Raw genomic sequence first — 20,411 nt, 5'->3', positions numbered from 1 at the left:
CAAACAAACAAAAAGATTTATTATAAACTATCAGATTATGTGATTATTGAGAATGAGAAGTCTTATAATCTGCTGTCTGGAAGCTGGAAACCCACAAAGCTGATAGTGTAGTTTGAAGGCCTAAGAGCCAGAGAGCTGATGGTGTTGCTGATTTCAGCCTGAGTCTGAAGGACTGAGAGCCATGAAGTGCCTAAGGCAGGAGAATATTGATGTTCCAGCTCAACAGTGGGGCACAGAGTGAATGTGTACTTCCTTTGCTTTTTTGTTTTATTTAGGCCCTCGATAGATTAGATGATACCCATACATGTTGCGGGGCAATCAGCTTGTCAGTCTACCAACTCAAATGCTAATTTCTTCTGGAGACACCCTCACACACACACTCAGAAGTAATGTTTAACCACATATCTGGGTACTCAGTGTCCCAGTCAAATTGACACATAAAATTAACCATCACAGGTCCAGCCTTTGTCAACTTGACACCCAAATGTATCCCCCAAACCATACTTAATAGTCAAATAAAGACAATAAGAAGGTCATAATTCAGCTTAACATGATACAACTATCCTGTGTACAATAGGAAATGCACTAACCCTTCCTCAGAAGAGGTTGTTAAGTCCTGAGTATTGTTTACTCTTCTCTTTGATACCTCATAGCTTAAATACTATGATATAAAACTGAAAATACTTAAATATTGTAATATAAGAGCAGTGTATCTTATATTACACGATAATGGAATAAGAGAAAGAAATATTTATATATATTTATATATACACATACAATGCGTGCAGGTGCGCGCGCACACACACACAAATATATTCAACCAAGGAGAAACTGCTTATGACAATTATAGTCTTTACTCATTTAGTAAATATATTTAAGCTTTGAACTCAAATCCAAGAAATTGTCTTTTTTACTCTGAACTTGTTGACATTTTGATTGCTGGAGGTTGTGACTTACGGTTTTCAAAAATCTGTAAATTTGTCTTTTCTCTATTTCTCTTTTTTAACTTTTCAACATTATGACACCACACATGCGCTTGTACATTCTATAAGGCTCTAGAACAGTGTTGACATATTTATTATGATCAGCAATAAGAAAATAAATATGGATATCCAAAAAATCTTCAAGAGATTCCCATATGTTTCTAACATATGCAATATTAGAAAAGATATGCTTGCAACAAAGTGAGATACATTAAATTGTTTTGCTAACATCACATAATGAAACTCTTCTAACAACTGGTTGTAATTTAGGAAACTCACTCCTTGCATAATCTCTGAAGTAACTGCCAGAGCAAAGACACTTAGTGAAATATGCAGAGGCGATATACTCTTTCTAGTCATTTGTTCTCCTACAGTCATTGACTGTGTAAGAGACTAAATAGGATGATTTTTCCTTATAAGAACTAATTTTCCTTGTGTAAATTTGTTTAAATAAAACCAATAAAATTTTGGCATGTGCTGGATTTTTCTGCCTTTCTTTGCCACAAGCGAGAACATTGACTTTCATGACATTTTCTCCTGTAGGAGATTGATGAAGAACTCTACATTTTATGCACTGACTGAAAGGTAAAACATTGTTTAATATTTGCCCAATGCAATATTATCTGAAATTAGTGCCTTCTTTTTATTGAACTGAATAATGTCTTTTATTTCTTTCTTTCCACGAGGATATAATGGCATATTTAGAGAGTAGACATTAACAGTTTGTATTAGTTTATCAGTAGGGTTACATTGGTGTTTTATGAATATAGAAAATAAAAGAATGTATAAATTTTAAAAACATTCAATAGACTTCTTAAATCTCAACACATATATAATTAATATTTAAAATCTCTCCCCCTCTATATAAACTATATATAAAATGTAATATATATATAACTATTAAGAGCTACTACCTCCAGAAATTAGAAAAGGCCACATAATAAAATGTCAGTTGATTGATTATTTTCTGAAGGAAAAATGAAAAATTAATTATAAAGTTCATGCACGTACTTCTTAAAGAGCATATACTGTTTGCTAGACTCAATATACTATGAAATAATTTAGATGATACAAATCTATGATTTTACATTAATATTAATGAATGGAGAGATAGAATTGAAAGAGAAAGAAAATGAGGAATATATTTGGAGGAATACAGGAAATAAAATAGAGGCATATAGAGCAGAATAGAGATACAAAGAGGAAAGTCTAAAAAGTACAAGCAATATCAAGCACATTATTTACATATACAAATATTTTTTGATAATGATGTCAAAAATAAGTAGACATCTTGACTGTATTGAATCTTTGAAATAATGAAATAGCTATTTTTATTTGTCATATTTAAATTTTATTTCTATTTTTTAATTTTTTTGCAAAGGTTTTGCACATTCTTCATTAAATTTATTCTAACTGTTTTATATATTTTGATGTTATTTTAAATGATACTTTAAACTTTGTTCATATTTTATGCTAGTATAGGAAAATCAAATATTTTTTGTATACATAGCCTGTTTTCTATAAATTGCTTATTTTTGTAAATTTCTTAGAGTTATTATTCTTCCTTTTCACTCTGTACACTGTTATTTCCTTTTATTTCCTCAGTTGAAATTAGTAGGAGAGCACTCATTCTTTCACTTGTAAGTATAACATTAGCTGCAGGTTTTATTTAGATGTCTTTAATCACACTAAGTTTCTTTTCTTTTCCTTCCTGAAGAATATTCATGATAGAAATCTGTTGAATATTGTCAGATATTTTTCCTACATCTTTTGAGATGGTGTTTTCTACAAAAATTTATGAAATTTTATAAATTTGGTATTTATTTGGTCAAATTCACTAGTGTAGGTACCTGGCCCTGACATTTTCTTTATGGGAATGTTCTAATTACGCATTAAATTTATTTGCTATATATAAGGCTATTTAGATAGTATGTTCTTGTGTCTGTTTTATTAATTTGTTTTATCAATAAATTTGATTTCACATAAGTTGTATAATTTATTAGTATAAATTGTTCGTAAAATTTTCTTAACATCATTTATGTATCTGTAATAATATTCTTTTTTTCTGATACTGATAACTTTGATTTTCCTATTGTCAATCAGTCTAGCTATAGGTTTATCAATTCTATTGATTATTTTCAAATAACTGGCATTTAGTATCTCTGAAATTATTTTTATTTGTCTATTTTCTATTTTTGATTTCTGCTTATAGTTTTATTATTTACTTCCTTTTTATATTGAATTTAACTTGCCCTTTTATTTTTTGGCTTCTTAAGGTGGAATTTTAGATAATTGACATAAACCTTTTTTCTAATATCAATATTAAAAGCTATTCATTTTCCTCAAAGCATAATCTAGATGCATATGATAATTTTGATATGTTTTACTTTAATTATCACTTAGTTTATAGTATTTTTTAATTCCTCTTTTGATTTTAAAACTGATTCCTAACTTAAGTTTGGGTAAAAGAACATTCTGCATATGGTATCAATCTTTTAAAATTTATTGATATTTATGTCCCAGTACATTATCTACATCAGCCAATATTCAATGTACATTTTAAAAGAATGTGCATTTTATCATTGGTTATGTCATGCTTTATAAAGGTCAATTAGACCAATTTGGTTGAGAGTTCTGTTCTAATTTATCCTGACATTTTTTCTACTGTTATCAATTGCTAAGGGAGGAGTGTTGAAATCTCTAACTATATTTATGGATTTGCTATTTCTTTGAATCTTTTAGTTTTTGCTTTATGTATTTGAAGTCCTATAATTAGATGCAGGCACATTTAACACATTTCTTCTTCATGAAGTGACACATATCATTATAAAACATATTTGTTTATTTTTAGTAAATAATTTGTTCTAAATTCTTTGTCTTGTATAAATACAGCTTTCTTGTTAGTGTTTACATGTGATATCTTTTTCCATCTTTCCAAGTTTTACTCATCTACCTTTCTGTTAAAATATCCTTTTTTTTTTTTTTTTTAGAAAGTGTGTGGTTGGATTTTCTGTTTGTATACTGCCATTTTATTGCAGTGTTAAAACTAGTTTCTTAGCTATATTTATAATGGAGTTAATATTACCATTTGTCTTTATTTTGTATCTCATTTTTTTCTTACTCTATTCCCCTATCTGCATGCTTTCTTTTGGATTGAATACTGTTTAATATCAAAATTCAACGACGCTTCAGTCAGTAAGGCTCACATATTCGACAGTGATCTCATAAGATTATAATGGAACTCAATCAATTTCCTATAGGAATCAGGAGGAATTTTATTTTCTCTGATGGAAGCGCTATCTGTGGGGCTTTGCAAAAGAGTCTCTCTCAAACCACCTTAATTTTGAGTGAGATTACATCCCCATTAGTCAGCCACTGACTTGTTTCAGTACAGAAGAAACTTCCACCTATGTTAAATATTCAGAGGGTGCTACTGCCCTCCTAGATCTAGCTTGATGATCTTCAGAGTACGTTGCTATAAATTCTTTTTGAGGACCTTAGATACTGTATAATGACACAGATCCACAGGAGCTACCTTAATAAGTATTAAGTGCTACTGTCACTTTATTTAAAAGCTTTCTATGGTAGTATGGAGCCAGCCTGACCCTGTACTTTGGAAATATTTTCAGGTCGTAATGATGTCCAGTTTAGATAAAATTTATTTCTTCCATGAATTTAATGTCAGAGAGAGCCCTTTCTGCCAGACAGATCAATGGAACCAAGAATAGATTTCCAAAGTCAAAAAATAATGAGTCCTCAGTTGTATACCCCCTTTATGTTAAGCACCCCCCCCCTTTTCTTTTTTTATGAATACCACAAAGTTTCTTAATCTGACCACTGGTCCAACATGCAGTAGCCAAAATCACATGGCCATAACAATCCTCTATGTTCCTTTATGTCTCCATCTTTATTTCTTATTCCTATCGGTCCTCAGGCCACCTTTCACTCCCTCCTGACAGTCACTGTTATGGTGATCTATGCCTTACCCATTCAGTCACTCCTCAATATTTCCAATCGGTCCAGCCCACACCCGTGTTTATGGAGCAGCATTGGCAGCTTTGCTGTTCTGTTTTTGACCATCTCAGAAGAAAGCAGGGGGAAGGCTTGTGGGACAGCATTTACAAAGGCCTACAGTAGTATACAGTAATGTCCTAGTTCTCCACATTCACTCACCACTCACTTGCTGACTCACCCAGAGCACCCTCCAGTCCTGCAAGCTTCATTCATGATAAATGCCTATACATTGTACCATTTAAAAAAATCTTTTATACTGTATTTTTACTGTAACCTTTTTGTTTAACTATATTTAGATTAATGAATACTTACCATTTCATTACAAGTGCCCACATTATTCAGTAGAATAACATGCTTTACATGTTTGTACCTTAGGAGAAATAGGCTATACTATAGAGCCTAGGTGTATAGTAGGCTATACCATCTACGTTTGTATAAGTGCACTGTATGATGTTTATACAACAATGAAATCTTCTAACACATGTCTCAGAACATATCCCTGTTGTTAAGTGATGCATGACTTTATACATTATTAAATTATTATGGCCTACCTTCAAATATTATTATATTTATTATTATTCTGCAACTTTATATATAGGAACTTTTATTTCCCCATTCCATCCATTGTGCTTCTGCACCATGCATATCACTAATTAAAATTGAAATTTTACAATACATTGTTATCTTAGAAGTCATTTCCGAAGTTTCTAATAAATATAATAGATGAATGACTTTAGGACAATAGATCACCATGTTTTTCTCCTTTTGCTACTGTTTTGTTCAAGTACTAGTAGCATTCATATTACCTGAAAGTTATAAATGCAACATCTCATTCCCCATCCATCTGTACTGAATCAAAAACTATAGGCTAATAATATCCCCATGTGATTTATATGCATTTAAAAGATTTGAATCATTGTTCCAATCTATTTTGAATGGCAAGTTTCAAAGAAAGCTAATGATCAGTAAAGACTGAGTTCTTTGTTACTATCAAAGCATGGCATTTTGGAGAAAGATTTTCTAGTTCCTTCTGAGGATTTGTAGTTCCTTTACATTAATGGTAGGCTTCTTTCCAAAATTTTCAGGGGCATTTTTAATTTAACTGGATCTTATAGCATCATCTCTCTGACAATAAATATAACTCTTACAATAAATATAGCCAGATTCAATTTCCCTAACAGTTTCCAGAGGTAATTATTTGCTTTGCTACAAGAGAATCATGAGATTCTCATATACATTTGAAGCAAAGAAAAAGATCATGTTATTTCCTGATTCTGCATTGAATTGCTTGTAAATATCTTACAGATAGAAGTTAACTATCAAAGATTTATATCCGTCATGATAGCATTTCAGAATGGGAGTTAGCAATCCACAGAGCTATATAATTGCAGTCTTTGGGCTGATACATTAGTCTCCTAATGAACCAAGGGAGTAGCTAATACTCCCAGAACTATATATAACAGGACAAGAAGCTACATTTCCACCACATTGTATTAATGTTACCACAAACTATGATCCTGTTCCCTGATCATATCAACGAAAGAATTGATATGATCCCATCTGATGGAAGTTGCAGGATGAACAGGCCTACTGGCCAATGTTCTGCCACTCCCTTATTATGCCTTTGGCAATGCTGGTGTTCCCTAATTGTGTAGCATAAAAACTTCGACCTCACAGGTTGAGGATCCTTCCCAAAGTTTGACATCTTTCTTTATTAGATTCTTACGTGTTGTCTCAAAGTTCTCAGAACAATGATAATATTATACTTACTAATGGTCTTCTATCTATGAGTGTCTCAGAAAATCTGGTGCAAAATATTTTCTTTGTTCAATTATGTAGAATTTTTTCAATCAGAAAATATTTGTTGTATGTGCTATTTTCTCAACTATATCAATTTATTTATGAATTCAGAAAATATTTTTGAGTTTCTGTTGTTATGCCAGGAAATGTATTTAGTACTGGGTGAAAAATAGACAACTTTACTGGTACAATATTATACAGACACTATTTCTAATCTCAAAATCCTAATAATCAAGTAGAGAGATACACAAGAAAACAGTTAATTATAAGAATTAAAAAAAAAATGAATGGAGTGATACTAAAGTTTATGAAAGTTGCGAGAAATTAATGCCTAGCCAAATCTGGAGTACATGCCATTTTTTCATATTGGGCTGTGAAAGGTTTAGGTAAATTTATTGTTCCTTCTCAAGCATAATGCAGCAACAATGACAAAACAATGACCAGGCCATAAATTTCCTAAGAATTTATTGAAAGATTAAAAAAATGTGCAAAAAAAACAAGGTAGGAAGTGATGTGAAAGAGTGACTATAATGTGATTCATACCAAATTTTCCCAGTCCTCGTGTGAGAGCATCAGTTCCTATATGCCTCCTGACATGCAGAAAAGACAAGGCCAGTTTATACTCAAGCAATAAAAAATTTCCATATATCTCCATGTCCATTACCCAACCTACCCCTCAAAAACCTCCTAGGGAGTCCAAAGAGAGACGAAAACCTTCTAAAACCCTTTTTTTTTTAAATTTTTAAAAAAATTTATTTAAATGAGTTTCAAGTATACAGTACATTGGTTAGACATCTATATAGTTCATAAAACGATTCCCCCAATTGCTCCCTCCCAGCCCTGACCCTCCACTTATCCATCATATTAATGTTAACTGCATTTCCTCTGCCGTGCTCCCCATACCCGTGCCCAACTATCAACTACAAATCTGTACTTCTTTAATCCTTCATCTCATTCTCCTACCCCACCAACCCCCGTACCCTCTGTCCATCATCAAATTGTCCACTATATTTGTGAGTCTGTTTTTGATTAGTTTGTTCTTTTTGTTCCTTAGATTTTGCATATAAGTGAAATCACATGGTATTTATGTTTCTCTGTCTGACTTATTTCACTCAGCATAATAACCTCTAGGTCCATCCCTGCAAATGGTAGGACTTCACTTTTTTAATGGCTGAGTAATATTCCATTGTATATATGATCCATAATTTCTTTTTTTTTATTATTTATTATTATTTATGCCTATAGCACCTGGTCTTCCTAGGTGGTCTCCCATCCAAGTACTAACCAAGTCCGATCCTGCTTAGCTTCTGAGATCAGACATCGGGCTTGTTCAGGGTGGCATGGCCATAGACCATAGATCATGGCTCTACTGGGGTGTGAACCCAGGACCTTCTGCGTGTAAAACAAACGTGCTAACCGCTACACTATGGAACCACGTCCCCATAATTTCTTTATCCAGTCATTTGTTGATGGGCTTCTAAAACCTTTTCAAGCCCTTATTTCTTGCCTTGGAATCTTAACTCCATTTCTTGCAGCTGTTCTCTGCTCATAGATTTGTTGTCCTGTTTTGTGGCCTAAAAATACCTCAGAGCACAGTATTTTATTAATGATACATTTTCCGATTTCTGATATATTCTGTATTAAATAACAGCAAAATAATAACAATCTAGTATATATAATCCAAATTAGCTACAGTTTGCTTTATTTTTGTTTTTAGCCTTTTCTCTAGTTCAAGCACAAAAGAGGAGGTTGGTTTGTTTTGTTTATTTTGTTTTACATTCCCTATGATAAATTGCCATAACAAGAAAACACAGACACAATACACAAGTAAACAGACATATACACCAATATGCAGCTCCATGAAAACAGGATTGACAGAGACAAAGCAAACTCTAACCTCTGTAGTAAGGAAAACTAATTGATACTTTTATAAGTATTTATAGACAGTTCAGAAGTATGGAATATTTTTACCTTTTTCCTTTGTATCTTTTATCCATGCTCTTCCCTAAAGTGATATTCTGGTAATTAATTTAATGACATAACGATTTCGATATTTTAAAATTATTTTTATTATGTAATAACAATTATATGCAATTAATTTTAATTTATTTAGTCCCTTTGTTTATTGATATTGACTGTATTTGTTTCGCTTTCTTTAATGTGGGTCTTCCAACTTTGTTCTTCTTTTTCAAAAACTTTTGGCTGTTTGGAGTCCCTTGAGAGTCCATATAAATTTTAGGGTGGATTTTTCTGTTTTTGCAAAAATCATTGTGATTTTGATAGGATTTGCATGCAGTCTGTAGATTGTTTTCGTTAATAGTGACATGATAACAATATTAAGTTTTCCAGTCTATGAACACTGATGTCTTTCCATTTATATATGCCTTTAATTTCAGCAATGTTTTATAGTTTTCCATATGTGTGTTTCATCTTCTTGATTAAGTTAAAGCCTAAGTATTCTATTCTTTTAGTTGGTATTGTAAATGGAATTATTTTCTTAATTTTATTTTCAGACTGTTCACAGGTAGTATGTAAAACACAACTGATTTGTGTGTGTCAATTCTGTATCCTGAAAATTTGCCCAATGTGTTTATTAGTTCTAACAGTGTGTGCGTGGGGGTGGGGCATCTTTAAAGTTTTTTAAATATCAGATTTTGCCATTTTTATGAGATCATTTTACTTCTTCTTTTCCAGTATGTATTCCTTTTATATATATTTCTTGCTGAATTGCTCTGGCTAGAATACCAGTGGTATGTTAAATCAAAGTGGTGGAAGTAAGCATTCTTGTCTTGTTTCTGATCTTAGAAGAAAAGCTTTCAGTCTTTCACAGTTGAATATGAAATTGGCTGTGGATTTTTCATAAACGTATTTATTGTGTTGAGATCATTTCTTTCCATTTCTGTTTTGTTGTTTTAATCATCAAAGGATGTTGAATTCTGTCAAATGCTGTCTTTCTGCATCAACTGAAATGAATGTCATTTTTCTCTTCATTCTGTTAATGTGATGTATTGATTTATTGACTTTTGTGTGTTGAACCATCCTTATAGTCCATAAATAATCCCCACTTGGTTGTGGGGCATATCCTCTTAATATGTTGCTCATTTTGTTTTGCTGGTAATTCGATGAATCTTTTAGTGTTAGTATTCATCAGGCATATTGGTCTGTAGTTAGTTTTCTTGCATTATCTTTGTTTGGCTTTTATACTGTGGTAATACTGCTCTCCTAGAGTTTGAGAAGCAAGTTGCCAGTTCCTTTTTATTGTGGTAAAAACATTTAACACGAGACCTACCCTTTTAACAAAATTTTAAATGTACAATATGATATTGCTAATTATAGGTACTGTGTTGAATAGAATATCTAAGGAACTTATTCATCTTATATAATTGAAACTTTATACTAATTGAACAACAATTCCCCATTTCTTCTTCCCCTTCGCCCTGGCAACTACCATTCTATTCTCAGCTTCTACGAGTTTGACAATCTTAGATACCTCATGTAAGTGGAATCATGTGTTATTTGTCCTCTGTGACTGACTTATTTCACTTAGCATCATGTTGTCCATGATCATCTGTGTTGTAGCATATAGCAGGATTTCATTTTTTAAGGCTGCATAATATTCCATTGTATGCATATACCACATTTTCTTTATCCATTTATCTGTTGATGGTCATTCAGGTTGCTTCCATTTCTTGGCTGTGTTGAAAAATTCTGGATGAGCATGGTAGTACAGATATCTTTTCAAGATCTAATGTCAGTTTTTTGGCTATATATTCATAAGTGAAATTGCTGGATCATATCACAATTGTATTTTAATTTTTTGAAGAACTTCTGTACTATCTTACATAATGGATACACCATTTTACATTCCCACCAACAGTGTATAGGTTCCAGTTTCTCCATATCATTGCTAATCCTTATTATCTTTTGTTTATTCATAATAATCATCCCAAAAGGTGTGAGATGATATCTCATTGAGATTTTCGTTTGCATTTTCCTGATGATTAGTGATGTTGATTGCCTTTTCAAATACTTGTTGGTTGTTTGTATCTTATGAGCTGTTTTCCACTCACAACATTCCTGACACCAATGTGTGCAGTATTTTTTCCTACACCAAGAAATTCTTCACCTCTCCATACACCAGCTGGTATCCTACAATTCAACTAATTCTGACATTAACTACCTAGGATTAGCACAGATCCCAAAGTTTAAGGGCTCAGTTGCATAAAATTTCCCCACTTCTGATGCCAGTCACAAGTCATGGGCCTTTCTGATGTTTGACTAACTAGACTTAAGTCAAGAGATCTCAAGACCTCCTTGGGTTTGATAATTTGCTAGAATGGCTTGCATAACTTAGGGAAACAGTTTACTATTATTAGTTTTATTATGAAGGATCCAACTCAAGAAGTGCCAAATAGAAGAGATACATAGGGTAAAGTATGGTGGGAGTGGGCACAGACTTCTGTGCCTTCTCTAAGTGTACCATCCACCCAGATCTAAGCTCTTATGTCAGGAACCAGGGACAAAGGCCAAATATAATAAAAGATGGTTTTCTTACCCCTCATATCACTCAGGGAATTGCAAGGTTTTAGGGGTTCTGCCCAGGAAGAGGAGAATATGTGTATGTGTGTGTTTATCACAATAGTGATAAATTTAGCACAATAGTGTGCATGCTTTTTTTGGTAAAATGTCTATTTAAGTGCTTTTTAAAAAGGTTTTTTTTTTTTGTCTCTTTTTGCTTGTTCCTTTCTCACTTCTATTTGTGATATTTGGAAAATAATTCCATGTTCCAGAGCATTCCCGGAAAGTGAGAGTACCAAATAACAAATTAAATGTTCTATAAAGAAACATCAGAAAGAAACCTGATAAATTTACTCATCCTATAATATTCTTTAAGACACTTAAAGATATCTTGTTTTGCTGCCTAATTTTTATACAAATTTTGTACTGACATTTATGTATGTGTGTGTGTGTGTGTATAATTCAATTTTAATTGAAATTCCAAATAGTAAATATTAATATGCCTGTTTTGCAGATGAAGAAACTGAAACACAGTAAAGTTAATAAAGTAACTAGTACTTTCTTTGGGCAGTGCTTTGGCAAATTGGAGTTTTAGAGATTTTGATTATGAATTATTAATTTTTATTCAAGGACATTTAGATTTCATCTAGGAAAAAAACAGACTACATAGAAAGTAACAGCAAGTTGTGAATAAAGATAATAAATGATGTAAAAAAATAATTCAGGATTTGTAAATATATTTTTATCAGATGGATATTTTTTCATTAATTTTATTTAAAATTACATTATGTAAAAATATGTATATCTCATTATAGTATAAAATGTGTAAATCTGAAAATAAGTTTAATCCTCCTTTGAATTATGGGTACTATTAGAAAACCATCATATTTTCGGTTTGCTTACATTTCATAGAAGAATTTCCAAAAAAACAAATGGTCACACAATTAAAGTTAATGATTCTAACATAGCATTGATTAATGCAAGTATTACGGAGCTTCTGTATTAGTAAGTGAAGATATTTAAAGTACGTATGGATTTGTAACATACATAGACCTTTTAACTTTAAATTTTCTAAATTTCCTCATGAATGTTAATGTGTGCATGTATATAAAATGCAAAAAAAAAAATGGCTAAAATATTTCAAGGTATTAAAATAACCCCAATGCAGTCAGTATATATTTTGAAATGAATTATTACACATTAGTTTCTAAAGTATTATGAAGCTGATTGTATATGTAAACACATTAAAATTATTATATAAATATAAAGCCTGGGATTATGCTATTATCATGAATCTGAATATCTTTTTCTTCTTCCCGAAGATAATATACAATGTCATTGAACAGGAGACTGTCCAGCTAACAGCATCTTGTACTTCTAATAACTTGTTTCCTCCTGAAATTGTAGTAGATTTATATTTCTTCACATGAATAATAGTTCATTTTGTATTATCATTAAGTAATGCTTTGCAGATGCTAAATTAAAGTTCTGTGCAGAGAAACTACATATGATACCCTCATATATGTCAAATGAATTCGTTATGGATCAGCTATAGTATAACAAATAATAAAAATTTTGTGATAGTGCTCCTACAATGAATACCAAAGGAATTTGTGATCATTAGAATTGGCACATTGAGTAAGAATGAGTTCAAATTAAGAGATTATGGGAGAAATTTTATAACGTAGATGTGTATTTTAAACTTTCAATGACTTAAAATGGAGCTTGGAGCCAGATATTGAAATAATTTTATCAATGTTTATGCTTAAATAATATATTTTCATTATTAATCTTTTTACTTCCCTATGTCTGAGCTGATCAGCTGAACATAGCTGATTTTTAAATCAAATTTGCCCTTACTAAGATATTCTTCTGTAGGACACCAGCTGGTGTCTGGATATTTGTGTGTGTGTATGGGTGTGTGTACATGTAGGTTTTTCTTAGTATTGCTATGTTATTCTTTTCAAAAAGCTAACTTCAGCTTTTTAAATATTTTTCTGATTTTTATTAAATTGTTTTATATTTTTTCCATTTTCTTCTACTTTTCTTCTTTTCTAATATATCCATTGGAAGCTGTAATGTTCTGTTAAATACTGCTTTAAGTGCATCCCATAAGTTTGATGTCATATTTTAGTGTATAATTTAATTAAAAATATATTTTAATTTATGTTTCATGGTTTATTCAGAAGTATGTTGTTTAAATTTCAAATATTTGGGAAATTTTCTGTTTATCTTTTATTAGTTATTTTTCTTATTTTAAATCTCTTTAGTAAGAGAATGTACACTGCTTTATTTAATTTTTTGATATTTTTAGTTAATAGCATTATGGCACTATATATCACCATTTTGGTAAATGTTCCAAGTATCATGAAAACACACATAAGCTGAAGTTATTGGTATAGTATCCCATATAAATAAATTAAGTTAATTTGAATAATCTTATTGTTCAAATTTTGCACCTACTTATGATTTTATTTTTGTCTCATTTTGTCAGATATTAAGAGGTAAACTAAAATCATTATAATTTCAATAAATTATAGTTAGTAAATCACCTATATTTAAATCACCTATAGAAATGTTCTATTTATTGTCTATTTCTATTCCTTTTTACATATTCTGTATCTTTAAAAAATATTTTCATAATTCTTCCTTTGATATTGAATATCGTGGAAGAGAGAGGTTGAGAGAGAGAGATTCAATGAATTTTCTTTCTCCAAAAAGGCTCAAAATTTTGGATTTAGCCTGTTTTGCTCTTCTAAGACGTGGTCTTGACTTCTAGAATCTAGCCATTAATTCTAGAGATCATCTTTTGTGGAGTTTCAAATGAAAGCCAAATGTGTTTACCAAGTCTCTGCCTCTTCGTCAGAAATTCAACATTTTTCTCCCCTTAAAATGCCAAAATTAGTACTGACCTCTTTTAGCTCCCTGGCTGGATTTTTCAGTTATGTTTTATGGAGTCTTGCTCTGCACATGCTGAATTTCCCCTTGTAGGTCTGTGTGCAGCATTTTGGGACTTGCCTACATTTAGGTCTTCTCCAGAATTTTGTTCCTTAATTCCAGACATTTTACAATCCTCACGCTCTTATCTTTATTTTCTCAGCCCAGTGTATTGCTACTTCCCACTTAGATTGCTTTTCTTTTTCTGCTGAGATTTAGTAAAAGTACTGTCAGAGGGAAGAAGTGGATGTAAAAGTGGATCTCATTCTATGCATTGTCCTTCTTCCACTAACTATAACCCTTAAATCTTGCATGTCTTTTTTTTTTCTCCAATGTATTCGTATTTTATACATTTCTATTAAGTATATTTTACCCAGGTGTTACCATTCTTTTGTGAGCAAGTTAGTCTGACATAAACTACTTTATTTTGCTGAGTGTCAAAAGTATTTTCAAAGATTTTAATTTGTCTTGCAATCTAAAGATTTCTTGACTATATTTGATTTTTGTGAAAGGCTTGAGGTAAGGGATTCAAATTAATTGTCTTTATCTTCATAATCAATTTCCCCAACACTTTTTGTCATGTAATTCACCACAGATTTCCAATTAATCTATAAATCTACCTTTGCCATATATCAATTTTTCTAATATGCATGGTTGAGCATGAATCAGGACTTTCTGGCTATGCCTTTGTTTTAACTATTTTTATTGGAAAACATTTATATCTGGTAGGGTACATTTATTTTCCTACCTAGTAATCCTTCACAAGGATGGAGCAAATTTAATTTGAATTATTTTATGCATGTTTTATTTAGCACGTTAGGTGGTAGTTACATGGGTATCTTTTGTGTTATTCATATACATCAATTAACCTAAAATATTCATAAACTATAATATATTTCATCTATGTATGTATGTGTGCCTGTGTTGGTGTGTATTATAAATATATATATCACTTGATTAGACTCATATATAAATACATTAACATATATATGTTAGTCTGATATTTTGTACAGTGATAAAAATATCTTTAAGAAGTTTTAAATTACTATCTTTCAGTCTAAAGATTTCTTATGACTAATTGATTTTCATGAATCCCTTAAGGTAAAGGATTCAAATTCATTTTTCTTCATTTTAATTATCAATTCTTACAGCACGTAATTCATATGCATATATATATATGTAATGTTCATGCATAAATATATATATATGTATACACACACATATATGTGTTATATATACACATATTCTTTTTCTTTCTAATTTCATTATGGAAATTATCCATGCCATCTCTACTTTAAAATTATTGACGATCTTCTAATAGTCAATGGTGTCATTGTATCACATATTTACTAATATCCTAGTTTTAAGAATGTACATGGTTTTATATTCTTTTTTATTCTTAATAAGAGCTTTTGGCGAGCAAAATTTTTCATACTTGTGTTTCCTTTGTGTAAATAATTAAAAGTCATTATACTATTAAAATACATTATTATTATATGGTTAAGTATATTTTTAAATGTTTAGAGATTTTATTCTATTTTACAAATAATTAATGATGTTGTAGAAAATTATTACCAAATAAGAATGAAATGAGTACATATAAATATACCATCTATGAGTAAACACTTGATCCACTCTATCTGTAGGGACACATATAGTTGAAAGAATTTCATTTATATGATAGGTCTGCATGGCATATTGGACTTCCTTACTCTCAGGGTTGTTTCTGGTGCTAGTTGCCATTGCTCATGTTCTTTTATCTTTGGATTCAGGCTGTCAGAATTCAGGAAACCACTCTGACTCAAATAATGTCCTCATTAGCTCCTGCTGTTACCATGTAAGAAATTTTAATTGGTTGCTCTGTCTTCCTTTATATTCCAAACCTCAAATTTAACATAATCAGCCTGTATCATTCATGTCTACTGATTAGTTGGAAGTGTTGACATACAACTTTTTTGTAATTATGAAGCATGCTACTCAATAAAGAGCATACATTTTTGGCATTTTATATGTGGCATCTACCCTAACTCACTTTTATAATTTAAGATATTATATCACTAAACTTTACATCTTATTACAGTACAGTTGGCACAAATCTATTATCTTCTATTTATTTACATTTTAAACATGGATGCTAAGCACAAAAGCCAGGCAGGAAAAGTTGAAAATTACATGATATCACTTATATGTGGGATATAAACATAAAAGCAACAAATGAACAGGACAAACAAACAGAGACTCATGGACATGGACTGTGTAGACTACTGGTTAAAAGAGGGTAGGGGGTGGGGAAGAAAGGGAGAGGTAGACGGGGTAAAGGGGTCAAATATGTGATGACAGAAAGAAATCTAACTATGGGAGGTAAACACACAGTGTAAATATATATATATGCCTTACTGTTAAAGTGTATAGATGAAACATTGGATTTTGTTAACCAATGTCACTATAAAAAATTAAAAAATAAATTATAAAAAAAATGCAAAAAAAAAATCTGAAAAACAAAACTGTTTATTTAAAAAACTCATTTGATGACAAAATCTAATATGAAAAAAATAAGACTTTTATTTTTCAACTGAGTGGGAATATCCATATTTTGCTATAAAACTAATAATGTTTTTAATTTTAAGGTATTATCTCATATTCCATTAGTGTTATAACTATATGGCATATTCACAATCCAATCTTTTTATTAAAAAAAAACTGAGCATTAAGAATTTTGAAACATATTTGGTCCCAAAAGTTTCTAAAACAGTAATAATGAACTATATTAACATTTTTTTTCTTTCAAAATGCCATTCCTACCATTTTCTGTCTGTGCAAATCTGAGTAAGTTATTTAATTTTGACATTATTAGGGCTAATCATTATAAAATTAGATTAATGATTATTCTTACATCAGAGGATTGTTATGAGGAAAAATAAATAATATACACAGACTTTAAATAATTTATGATACATAAAAATGTTTAACTCACATTTTTATTATTATATTTTTCTTTCTTCTTTACCTTCCAGTTCTCCATGTCTCTATTCTGTGCCACATTTTATAAATGAAAACAGTTCCATCAGGATTTATTATTTTCCCCTATTGGTGAGGTCTAAATTATATTATTACTATCTTATGTCTAATATACATGTTTATGCTTGTAGAATTCCAATATACACTATAACTTCTTCACATTAGCAAAATTTACAATTTCTAACAAATAAAGTTCATAATTAAGTAATTTAATTCATTTATTTACAGTGATGGATTTAAATAAATTTCTTGGCACATTCAACTTTTTAGGCACACTTAACTTTGTTATATTAGTTGAGTTTTGCTTAACTTGTTATTGTATAAAAAAAGGATGACAAGAGGTAATTTTAAAAAATTCCTCTGCTAATTTTGTATTAAATCTAATAAAAGAATTATTTAATAAATATATATACATTCATATATATGAGGGTTTTTGAAGAATATTATAATTTTTTAAAGAATTTAAATGCATGCATACATACACACATACATGTGTATGTGTGTGTATATGTGTGTGTGTGTGTGTGTGTGTGTGTGTGTGTGTGTGTATAACTTATTTTTGTATCAGAGATGGTAACTGAGTATATTGAGAAATTTTAACCACTGGAGATGCCATAAAGCCCACAAGGGGAAAATACTTATGAATTCATGAATCAATAAACTCGATAGAGATGTCAAAATGTGAAAGTAAAAATCGTTTCCAGTTTCCCCAGGGGACGTTTAAATTTCATTGGTAGAATCTTATAAGAGCCAAATAATAACTTAACTTGAAACAATTGGAAATTCTCTCAATGATCATAAATATTTGCAAAAAAATTTTATCAATAAGAATACTGTTTCAAATAAAGATCCAGAAGATTATTCAAAACAGTCATGGAAAGGAGAAGAAAGGCAATTCAAGAACACAAAAAAATAGAATAACTACTTCTAACTAGTTATTACTGATTTAAAAGAAGTCACTTGGGAGGAGGAGGAGAAGGAGAAAAAGGGGAAGAGGGTATGGGAGGGGGAGGGGGAGGAGGAGAAAGAAGTCGGGAGAAGGAAGGAATGAGAGAAAAAGAGAGGGAAGAAGAGAATGGTGTTGAACTCTTACTGGACTAAATGTTTTTGAGCTTTCTCTTTTCCTAAATGCAAAATTTCTTCTTGTAGAATTATTTCTACTTTGCATTTTAAGCTACTCTTACAAAAACACCATCTTTATAGACTGACCTTTTTGGAATTTATGCTTCTCAGTTCCATTTGCCAGAAAATGAAACTGAATTTTTGTTGAAGCAATTTTCACGTGACAATAGATGTCATTATTCTGTAGTAGATTGTTAGAGCTAATTGCTGGTTGAAGTGCAAGAATAGACACATGTGGAGTTATCAGTAAGATAAGGTACATAATTTTCAGAGCCCAGTGCAAAATGAAAATTCAAGGAACCTGATTTCTGATTATGAATTTTAGGACAGTGACAGCTGATAGGTAAGCCTTAAACTAAGCTAGAGAGTCTCCCTGAAGGGACAGGTCTTGTGGGACTGCACATTCATGGAGCACATTCACAAAGCAGATCCCGTCCAGGAGACTTCTCCCTGATCCTGGAGGTGCAACTGGAAACATCTATAGTCATGCCATGCAATGTGGAAGACCCTAGCCACTTGTAAACCAAGCCACTGAGCACCTGAAATGCAGTGAGGCCCCAGCAACTGAGAATTCCTACATTTAACTTAATTCAATTTTAAATTTAAATTTATAAAGCAAAGAAGTATACATTTTTTTTTTCTGATAAGTATAATTTTATTGTTTTGATAGAATTTCATTTTAATCAGGGAAAATTTAATGTATGGATTAAGATATGATGGTAAATGTAAAGACATACTATGTTTTAAAGATTGAAATATGTATGAAAAAGGAAGGTGAAATATCTCAAATCTTTTTTTGAATTGTTGGAGTGATACAATTTTGTTATGAGAGAAATAAAATATACTTAAAATTAAGTTAGCCTTTTTAATTTTACTTTTGAAATATGATTACCAGAAAATTTAAACTTATATATGCAGCATGCATTCTATTTCTATTGGATGGTGCTAATTTAGAGACATAAAGACCTCAGGAAAGTTATCTTTTGGGTCTGAAAATCTTAAACTGACTGTTTCTTTGAATTTCCACATTTCTAAGCAATCTTACAATTGAGAACAGTTATCAAAAATCAGTTTACATCGAATCTTACCAGGCATGAATTCCATAGGCCTTTACCTTATAAATAGCTGATCAGTGAGAATGCCACTATATATCCCTTTGGAGAGAGCAGGTGCCTAACTCAATAAAAATAATAATTTCAGTTGGATGCAATGCAGTTATTGGGGATCCAGGCTGTGTTTGATACATATAAAGCACTTTTAGAACTCAGTCTGGTGTGACCTGAAATGGCAAGGATTTGACCAGACAAACTACATATTACAACTTTAGCAATCAGTATCAACCTTGAAAATACGTATCTGCATTCTCTTTGGAAAAATGACTGGAGAATGGCGAGGAGCACAGTTTTTCTTAGTATCACCTGGTGTTTCACATCAGAAGATATTCCTAGTGAGAATGCAAACTGATATTTTCAAAAGATTGTTTTTGAATATTGTCATTTTGAATCCTCAGGGAGAATTTTGTCTAGGAAATTTAATTATCAATGTAAGCAGTGATCAATCAATATTAGTTATATTAACTTAGACCTGAAAAATAAGAATATAAAGGTGTTTTTTAGCTTCATGACTTTTATATCATCTTTATTGTTATTGTGTTTATTTACCATCATCATTATTGTCATCATCATTGATATTATCATTTTCTTAGTTTTTAATGGCCAAATAATGATGTTGGTATTAATAATTGATAACCACAAATACATGAACGATGTTAGATATTTATTTGGGGGTAATATTATTATCCCTCCAGCAGTCTATTACTGTAACACTTTAATTTAATTTTTCTTGGCATATCATTAGAACACATGATTACATTAAGTGTAGCAGTAGTAGTGTTAAATGAAAAAAAAAATCTTTTGTTAAGACTTGTACAACTATTTTTATTTCCTTCCCAGCATTGAAGAATTGTTTAGCATTGATTTTTTTTGAAAAAACTCATAGTTTGTAATAATTCTTTTTTTT

General features: G+C 30.9%; 1 pseudogene; it reads right to left on the bottom strand.

Annotated features, from left to right (window-relative positions):
* Positions 1–8,033: 8,033 nt before the first annotated feature.
* On the bottom strand, positions 8,034–8,149 carry LOC112476240 (annotated as a pseudogene).
* Between the last annotated feature and the right edge of the window lie 12,262 nt (positions 8,150–20,411).

Source organism: Pteropus alecto, unplaced genomic scaffold, assembly GCF_000325575.1.
Source record: "Pteropus alecto unplaced genomic scaffold, ASM32557v1 scaffold12, whole genome shotgun sequence".
NCBI lineage: Eukaryota > Metazoa > Chordata > Mammalia > Chiroptera > Pteropodidae > Pteropus > Pteropus alecto.
The sequence above is the reverse complement of the archived record's forward strand: the minus strand, read 5'-3'. Positions and strand labels throughout refer to the sequence as shown.